The following is a 10,114-nucleotide window of genomic DNA, read 5'->3' as shown; positions in this document are numbered from 1 at the left end:
TTGAGCCTCTGTCACAAAAAAATAAATAAGTACATACATAAAAATAAAAATATATATATATTTTTTTGAGATAGGATCTCATTCTTTTGCCCCAGGCTAAAGTGCCATGATGTCAGCTTAGTTCCCATCAACCTCAAACTCCTGGGCTCAAGTGATCCCCCTGCCTCAGCCTCTCCAGTAGCTGGGAAAACAGGCTCTCACCACAATGCCCAGATATTTTTAGTGGAGATAGGGGTCTCACTCTTGCTTAGGCTGGTCTTGAACTTCTGAGCTCAAGTGATCCACCCAACTCGACCTCCCAGAGTGCTGGGATTACAGGTGTAAACTACCATGCCTGGCCCTTGACTTAAAACCTTATTCATGAATATTCATAGCCTTATTATTCATGAAAGCCAAAAAGTGCAAACAACCCAATAGTCCATCAGCTGATGGATGCAGAAACATGTGGTATATCCCTGCAGTATAATATGATTTGGCCATAAGAAGTAATGAAGTACTAATACATGCTACAACGTGAATGAAACTTGAAAACATTGTGCTATATGAAATGCCCAGAACAAGCAAATCCATAGGGAGGGAGAAAACAGATTATTGGTTGCTAGGGACTGAGTGTGGGGGGTTATGGGGAAGGGGAGGGATAATGACTGCTAATGAGTATGGACTGATGAAAATGTTGCCCACTTAGATAGTGGTGATGTACAACTCTGGGAATGTACAATATACTGAACTGTATACTTTAAAAGGGTGGATTTTATAATCTGTGGATTATATTTCAATTTAGGGCTATAACAACTAGGGATTTTTGATGGTGAGTAAGACATGAACCTTAACCTCAAAGAATGCAAAGTGCAGTGGGAGAGAGGCATAAATGAATCAAATAATTACACATTAAGTATAATTTCATCGGGCGGTGCCTGTGGCTCAGTGGGTAGGGCACCGGCCCCATATACCGAGAGTGGTGGGTTCAAGCCCAGCCCGGCTAAACTGCAACAAAAAAAATAGCCAGGCATTGTGGCAGGTGTCTGTAATCCCAGCTACCTGGGAGGCTGAGGCAAGAGAATCGCCTAAACCCAAGGATTTGGAGGTTGCTGTAAGCTGTCACACCACAGCACTCTACCAAGGGTTAATAAGTGAGACTCTGTCTCAAAAAAAAAAAGTGTAATTTCATCTACAGGGCATTTTCATAGAACCACATGATTAGGGAAGGGACTTTGATCTAGACTGGAGGTCAGGAAGGGTCTTTAAGGGTGATGTGTGTGCTAAGATCTGAAGATAGCTTTCCGTGTCAGAATCAGTGAATTTATCAATACCCCAAAGGAGGAGACAGGCAGGACATGAAAGAGCCTCCAACAGGAGGATGCTTGAAAGAGACATTGAGGGAGCTGAACAAAGGCCGGTGTGGACAAAGCACGTAGAATGAGAGAAGGTTGCAGCTGGAACGGTAGAAACAGGTGAATACACTGGATGTTCTGGACAATAAGGGACTCTCAGTAATCTCAAGTGATCAAAAATAACCTCCCTCCTCCTGAACTGGCCTCTCCTCCATTGTTTTCTAGTATCAGTAAAGACACCACCCTCCACCCAGTCACATAAGTCACAAAACTGGGGTTATCCCAGACTTTGCTCCCTGCCTTACTCTCCGCGTGCGACCTGCCATGAGTCTGTGGTTTCTCCCTTCTAAAGACCTCTCACATCCAGCTAATGCTGTCCCCCAAGCCCAGTTCAGCATCAGCTCGGGCCTGGACTCTTGCAACCCTTGCAACTTGGCCTTCTCAACCCCACCCCTGCACATGGCCCCTGAGTCCTGTGTTATCTGGGCCTGCCTGCTGCTCTCAGCCTCGCTGTCAGGCTCTCTAGCCTTCACGTTTTGGTGTGGTGACCTTCACACCCATTAACACCCAACACCCACTAACACTGCACGCTCTCTCTCCCACCTCAAGTTCTTCCTAAACCTGGAACGTTCCCCTGTGCTGGCCTGGCTAACTAAACCTTTAGATCTTGACTTAATGGTCACTTACCGTAGCACCTGACTTCAGCATTAAATCCTTTTGCTTTGTGACCTATATAGCATCTGATCTTCCTTTTTTTTTCCTTTTTTTTTTTTGAGACAGAGTCTCATTATGTCACCCTCTGTAGAGTGTCATGGCGTCACAGTTCACAGCAACCTCAAACTCTTGGGGCATAAGCAATTCTCTTGCCTCAGCCTCCTGAGTAGCTGGGACTACAGGTGCCTGCCACAATACCCAGCTATTTTTTGGTTGCAGTTGTCATTGTTATTTAGCAGGTCTGGGCCAGGCTTGAACCCGCCAGCCTCAGTGTATGTGGTCAGCTCCCTACTCACTAAGCTATGGGCACCGAGCCTCTGATCTTCCTCTTGATAAAACTTATCATGATGTGTCTGTTCCTCTGATGAGTCAGATTTCAGGGACCTGTGCCCACCTTCTTTGCCACTGTCCTCCAACCACTTAACACAGTATCCTCCACCCACCATGCTTCCTGCCTGGAAAACTCCTACTCATCCTTTGAATTTCACTCACCTATCACTTTCTGGGTGTCAGCCTTCCCTGAGCAACCAAACGAGGGGACACATCCGTTTATACAGCTCCCTGAACATCTCTTATAACACTTATGACTGTGAAAGCAACTGGTTTTAATACCTGTCTCCACTACCACATTTTCTATCTTGTTTTTCTTTGCCCCAGCACATAAAACAATGCCTAACATGGCTTGGCGCCTGTGGCTCAAGAGTCTAAGGCGCCAGCCACATACACCTGAGCTGGTGGGTTCCAATCCAGCCTGGGCCTGCCAAAGAACAATGACGGCTGGAACCAAACAATAGCCAGGCGTTGTGGCAGGCGCCTCTTGTCCCAGCTATTTGGGAGGCAAAGGCAGGAAAATGGCTTGAGCCCAGGAGTTGGAGGTTGCTATGAGCTGTGATGCTACAGCACTCTACCCAGGGCGACAGCTTGAGGCTCTGTCTCACACACACACACACACACACACACACACACAAAAAAAAAAAAAAAAAACGTGCCTAACCACAGACTTCTCCCAGGTCTTATGAAAATCTCTAAAAGTGGATGCACCCTGCTCCTTCTTGGCTCTGGAGAGTTCGTGTGTCTCTGCCACATCCTCTGTCACCTTGTGACCTGTAGGTACTTCAAGATCTGTAAGAAGGATGCTGGGACAACATAGGAAATGAGTGGAGAATTCGTGACAGTACATAACTCCATTTTACCTGGATGTTGGTGGTTCCTACTGCTTTTCATAATGGCTTAATCAATTTGCATTCCCTTTGACTTTGTATAAGAGTTTACTTTTTTTTTATTAGATCATAACTGTGAACATTACTGCATTTATGGGGTACAATGTGCTGATTTTATATACAATTTGGAATGTTTACATCAAACCGGTTAACACAGCCTTCACCTCACTTATTTAATTGTTGTTTTTAGACATTTATACTCTACTCTTAGTGTATTTGACATGTGCCCTTGCAATATGCACAGTAGGGGCAGCGCCTGTGGCTCAAGGAGTAGGGCGCTGGTCCCATATGCCGGAGGTGGCGGGTTCAAACCCAGCCCCGGCCAAAAATCATACACACACAAAAAAATATGCACAGTAGGTGAGATCCCACGGATTACCCTCCCTCCACCCGTCCATCCCCACCCCTCCCCTGGCCCTCCTCTTCTCTCCTTTCTGGGCTATAATCGTGTTTTATCTCTCATATGAAAGTGTGAGTGATTATATATTGATTTCATAATAGTATTGAGTACATTGGGGACTTTTTTTTCCATTCTTGAGATATTTACTAAGAAGAATATGCTCCAGCTCCATCCATGTAAACATAAAGAGTTTACTTTTCTCATCTTTGCCAACATTTATTATCTCTTGACTTTTTTATAATAATCATAACAGGTATGAGATGATACGTCATTTTTATGGTAAATACTGATGTTGAGCATCTCTTCATAAAAAAAACCTATTTGTCACTTAAAAAAAGTGGATGCAAAGTTTGGGGAAATACTCTATGACTTCTGTTAGGTTTTCACAGGGTTCAAAGACCTAAAAGAGGCTAAAAACCTTTTTCCAGATACTGAAGGAACTGTCTTCCCTTCAAGACAGCACTGCTAACCCAGACTTCTACTTCTAGAAACTGTGTCCCCTGCCCAAAATATACATTCCAAGAGGGCAAGGATCTTTACCTGGTTTGTTCATAATGTGTCCCACATGTGAAGAATGGTGCCTGGCACATTCTATGTGTAGGTACAAAAAGGAACAAGCACAGTTTCAGTGAATTGCCACAGTTGTACAGACCACATGTGTATAGGTTGTCTACTGCTGCATAGCAAATTATCCTAAAACATAGTGGCTTAAAACTACATTTATTGGTGGCACCTGTAGCTCAAGCGGCTAAGGTGCTAGCCACATACATCAGAGCTGGTGGGTTGGAATCTGTCCCAGGCCCGCCAAACAACAAAGACAGCGACAACAGAAAAATAGCCAGGCGTTGTGGCAGGTGCCTGTAGTCCGAGCTACTTGGGAGGCTGGGGCAAGAGAATCGCTTAACCCCAGGAGTTGGAGGTTGCTGTGAGCTGTGACACCTTGGCACCTAGGGCAATAGCTTGAGGCTCTGTCTCAAAAAAAAACAAAACAAAACTATATTATTTCAGTTTATCTAGATCAGGAGAGAGGGCTTCTGCTTTGGGGATTTCTCACAGGCTGTAAAGTGTCAGATAGGGCTGTAGTCATCTGAAAGCTCAACTGGAGAAGCATCTGCTTCCAAGTTCACTCATGCAGTGAGTGATTCAGTTCTGGCTGGCTGGAGGCTGCCCTAAGTTTCTTATCACCACATGTGCTCCTTCAATGGTTAGCTCACAACATGGAAGCTTGTTTCATCAGAGTAAACAAGAAGGAAGTACAAGAGAGTGAGAGTAAACACAAGAGAGAGAAACTAACAAAACAAATATTACAGTAAGGCGTGATGGCTTATGACTGTCATCCTAGCTACTCGGGAGGTTGCAGTAGGAGGTCTGATTGAGGCCAGGAGTTTGAAACCAGCTAGAGCAAGAGCAAGACCTCATCTCTACTAAAAATAGAAAAATTAGGCGGGTATTGTGGTGTGCACCTGTGGTTCCAACTATTAACTTCTACATCTTAGAAGTTTAAGTTTAAGGAGGAGTGTGAAGCAGGAGGATCATTGGAGCTCAGGAGCGTGCGTTTGCAGTAAGCTATGATCACTGAGCATTAGCCTGGGCAATAGAGTGAGACCTTGTCAAAAAAAAAAAAAAGACATAAATTACAATCCCATCATCCTTATCATGTTCTGTTTATTAGAAGCAAGTCACTAGGTCTAGTACACACTCAAGGGAAGACAATTAGGTAAGGGCATAAATCCAGGAAGGTGTGATCATTGGGGCCCAGTGATCTTTGAAATCATTCACAGCATGTTTTCTCATATAGCATCCAGCCCATCTGACACCCAGGTCAGGCAGATGATAAGGAGGGAAGAAGTTAGTGGTAGGAGGCAATCCACCCGCCTCAGCCTCCCAAGTGCTAGAAAACAAGTGACCCTCTGCCCCTCCTTAATTAAACTGCTGCCAACCCAACTGTAGTCTAATCTTGCAAACTTTCAAAAGAAGCTAAAGTCAGAGCTGGGCATGGCTCAGCTGGGCATGGCTCTCGCCTGTAATCCTACCACTCTGGGAGGCTGAGGCGGGTGGATTGCTTGAACTCAGGAGTTAGAGACCAGCCTGAGCAACAGCGAGACTCTGTCTCTATGAAAAAAAAAAAAAAAAAAAAAAAAAACAGAAAAACTAGCCAGGGGTTGTGGTGGGCTCCTGTAGTCCCAGCTACTCAGGAGGCTGAAGCAAGAGGATCACTTGAGCCCAAGAGAGTTTGAGATTGCTGTGAGCTGTGATGCCATGCACTCTACACAGGGTGACAGTGATAATCTGTCTCAAAAAGAAAAAAAAAAAAAGAAGAAGCTAAAGTCTGGATTTTGTGTACGCTCTTCCTGATTATCATTTCCTGTGAACATTTTTGTAATAATCAAGGAAAAAGACATCTTAGAAGTTGATGACTCCTCCCTATGGCAGAAAGGGCCAACCTCATTTTTCTTTCTCATGCTTTGTTGTTTTTTGTTTTGTTTTGTTTTTGACACATCTCCCTCAGTAGCTATGGGTAGAGTGCTGTGGCATCATAACTCACAGGAACCTCAAATTCCTGGGTTCAAGCGATCTTCTTGCCTCAGCCTCCTGAGTAGCTTGGACTACTGCCACCTACCACAATGCCTGGCTATTTTTAGAGATGGGGTCTCACACTTAACTCATTGGTTTCCAACTCATTGGTTTCCCACTCCTGAGCTCAAGCAATGCACCCACCTCCACCTCCCAAAGTGCTGGGATTACAGGATGAGCCACCACACCTGGCCTCTCTGATGTCCTTTCTATGTATGTTTCATTTCTCTGCTTTTATCCCACTTGCTCATGGAGGGTAAGGATCTAGATAATTCACCATGGCACTTTCCACAGCTTTTCTTCTTCTTTTTTGTAGAGACAATTTCACTTTATAAGCGCCGTGGTGTCGCACAGCTCACAGCAACCTCCAACTCCTGGGTTTAGGCAATTCTCTTGCCTCAACCTCCCGAGTAGCTGGAACTGTAAGTGCCCACCAGAATGCCCAGCTATTTTTTGGTTGCAGTTTGGCCGGGGCTAGGTTTGAACCCAGCACCCTTGGTTTATGGGGCCAGCGCCCTACTCACTGAGCCACAGGCACCGCCCCACTTTCCACAGCTCTTTGCATGTAGCCAGCCAACAATAAATATTGTTTTTCTGTTTTGTTTTTTTGAGACAGAGTCTCACTGTGTCACCCTCGGTAGAGTGCCGTAACGTCATAGCTCACAGCAGCCTCAAACTCCTGGGCTTAAGTGATTCTCTTGCTTCAGCCTCCCAAGTAGCTGGGACGACAGGCGCCTGCCACAATGCCCAGCTATTTTTAGAGACGAGGTCTCACTCTGACTCAGGCTGGTCTCAAACCTGTGAACTCAGGCAATCCACCCGCCTCGGCCTCCCAAGTGCTAGGATTACAAGGGTGAGCCACCGTGCCCAGCAAATATTGTTGAATGAAATATGAAACTCCTGACACATATCGCAATAGGGACCATTTCCCCCAAGTATAGAGCAGTGGTTAAAAGTGGCCTCTGGTAGGCTTGGCCTGATGCCTTATGCCTATAATCCTAATACTTGGGGAGGCTGAGGTGGGAGGATCATTTGAGCTACTAAAAATGGAAAAATTAACTAGGCATTGTGGCAGGCGCCTGTAGTCCCAGCTACTTGGGAGGCTGAAGCAGGAGAATCCCTTGAGCCCAGGAGTTTGAGGTTTCTGTGAGCTAGGCTGACACAGTGGCACTCTAGCCTGGGAGGCAGATTAAGACTCTGTCTCCAAAAATAAATAAATAAATGCCTCTGCCACCTGCTTGCTGCATAATCTTAGGTGAGTTACTGGCTTTTGAGAGCTTCAGCTTCTTCACCTGAAAAATGAGAATAATCATGCCTGCGCCACAGGGTTATTTGAAGGATTAACTGAAGTAACACATCTAAGGAGCTTAGCACTGAGCTTGGGGCACTGTAGCAACACAATAAATGTGAGCTTTTCTGACTTGCATCCTCCGCCTTCTCTCCTCCCTGACTCCCTGGCTCACCTTCCTTTAACCATTATCTACTGCAGCGGTTCTCAACCTGTGGGTCGCGGCGTTAGGAAGGTTGAGAACCACGATACTGTCTTCCCTACCACTGGTCTCCCTGGCTGGCAGCTCGGGACCTCCTTTTAAAATGCAGACCTGTCATTGACACTGAAGGGTTTAAATCCTTTCTCACAGTTTGCTGATGCACTTAGTAGGAGGAAATCTAAACTCTTCACCACAACCCACCAGGGTCTTCTGGAGCTGTGCCCGCCCAGCCTCCAAGCTTCATCCCGTCTCTCATCTCTCCCTCTCTGCAAACTCAGCACTCCAGCCACACGCATTTCCTGAGCGCTCCATGCTTTCTGCCACTTCAAAGCCTTTGCAAGTGCTATTCCCTCCAGCTGGGACCTCTTCTCCCCACTCCCACCATTCCTTCTAGATCAGGCGTCCTCCAATTGAGGCCGGCGGGCCACATGAAGCGGTGTGATTGTATTTGTTCCCGTTTTGTTTTTTTACTTCAAAATAAGATATGTGCAGTGTGCATAGGAATTTGTTCAGTTTTTTGTTTTTGTTTTTTTAACTATAGTCTTGGCCCGCCGACGGTCTGAGAGACAGTGAATTGGCCCCGTTTAAAAAGTTTGAGGACGCCTGTTCTAGATGTTCCAGCCGTATGCTATCAGAGAGGTTTTAATGTTTCTTGCTAAACCTGAGGGTAGGTACCTATCATCTATTTTCCTCACCATACCTCTCTTGTGAGCTTGGGGCTGGCGGTAAATGATCATCTGTGAAATTGTCCACAAAGGCGCTGACCGTGAGGAGACAGCGCCACCTGTTGACCCAAATTGGCGCTTCGGTACCTGGGAAGGAGAGTTATTCCTCTGCACATCCCTGATGGTCTTTAAGTTTGCCGCGGGTACATGAAGTGTCTTCACCTTACATCAAACTTTGCAATGAGAAGAGCTAACGATAATTAATGTATGCTAGGCACTTTCCTAAGTGCTTTGGTTATTTACACATTTAATTTTCATAACCACCAGTGAAGTAGGTACCTTTATTACCATTTTGTGGATTGAGTAACTGAGATACAGAGCAGTTAAATGTCTCTCTCAAGATTACACAGCTAAACGATTTCAGTTGAGATTCAAACTCAAGCAGTCTGGCTTGAACTTGCACTCATGAGCCTGAAACACAGTGCATCTATTCTGTTTTCTTTGCTCTTCCACCGTGAAGGCACACTTTGAAGGTACTGCTATCACTGTGCTATTGGTGTTCAAAATTCCATGTGGAGACCCACACATTCTGAAAGCTGCAGGCCTCTGAGGACACTACTCAGATTAGAATTATGCTTGGCTCCTCCCCAAACAAGACAGCAAATGCAGCAGTCAGCCCTGGTCTCTGTGTTACCGCCCCACTTATGTGACCTGCAGCAACTCCCTTCTTAAATCCAGCTACTTTTCGCTCTCTCCCCTAAATCATTCCTTCATATCATTTGTGGAAATGTGTGCTTGCCTCCACTCAAGTTCAAGTTTTTTTTTATTCTTTATTTTGTATTTTTTGTTTTTTTGAGATAGAGACTCACTTTGTTGCCCTCGGTAGAGTGCTGTGGCATCACAGCTCACAGCAATCTCCAACTTTTGGGCTTAAGCAATTCTCTTGGCTCAGCCTCCTGAGTAGCTGGGACTACAGGTGCCTGCCACAATGCCCGGCTATTTTTGTTGTAGTTGTCACTGCAGTTTTTAGCTGGCCAGGGCCGGTTTTGAACCTGCTGTCTTTGATATATGGGGCTGGTGCTACCCACTGAGCCGCAGGCTCTGCCCTATTTATTATTTTTTCAGACAAGAGTCTCACTGTGTCCCCCTCGGTAGAGTGCAGTGGTGTCACAGCTTACAGCAACCTCAAACTCTTGGGCTTAAGCAATTCTCTTGCCTCAACCTCCCAAGTAGCTGGGGCTATAGGCACCCGCCACAACACCCAGATTTTTTTTCTTTTTTTAGAGTCAGAGTCTCATTTTATCGCTCTCAGTAGAGTGCTGTGGTGTTACAGCTCACAGCAACTTCCAACTCCTAGGCTTAAGGGAGTCTCTTGCCTCAGCCTCCCGAGTAGCTGGGACTAGAGGCGCCTGCCACAAGGCCGGGCTATTTTTGTTGTTGTTGCAGTTTGGCAGGGGCAGGGTTCAAACCTGCCATCCTCAGTATATGGGGATGGCGCCCTTCCCACTGAGCCACAGGCACCCCCCCAACCCAGCTATTTTTTAGTTGTAGTTGTCATTGTTGTTTGGTAGGCCCAGACCAGTCTTGAACCCGCCAGCTCTGGTGTATGTGGCTAGCACCCTAGCTGCTGAGCTACCAGCGCAGAGCCTCAAGTTGTTTTTTAAATATACCTCCCCCCACTGAGGGACTTTAGATGAAACTTTTCTATGTTGCAACGAAA

This window comes from Nycticebus coucang, chromosome 14 (assembly GCF_027406575.1).
Source record: "Nycticebus coucang isolate mNycCou1 chromosome 14, mNycCou1.pri, whole genome shotgun sequence".
In the NCBI taxonomy this organism is placed as follows: Eukaryota; Metazoa; Chordata; class Mammalia; order Primates; family Lorisidae; genus Nycticebus; species Nycticebus coucang.
Note: the sequence above shows the minus strand (reverse complement) of the source record.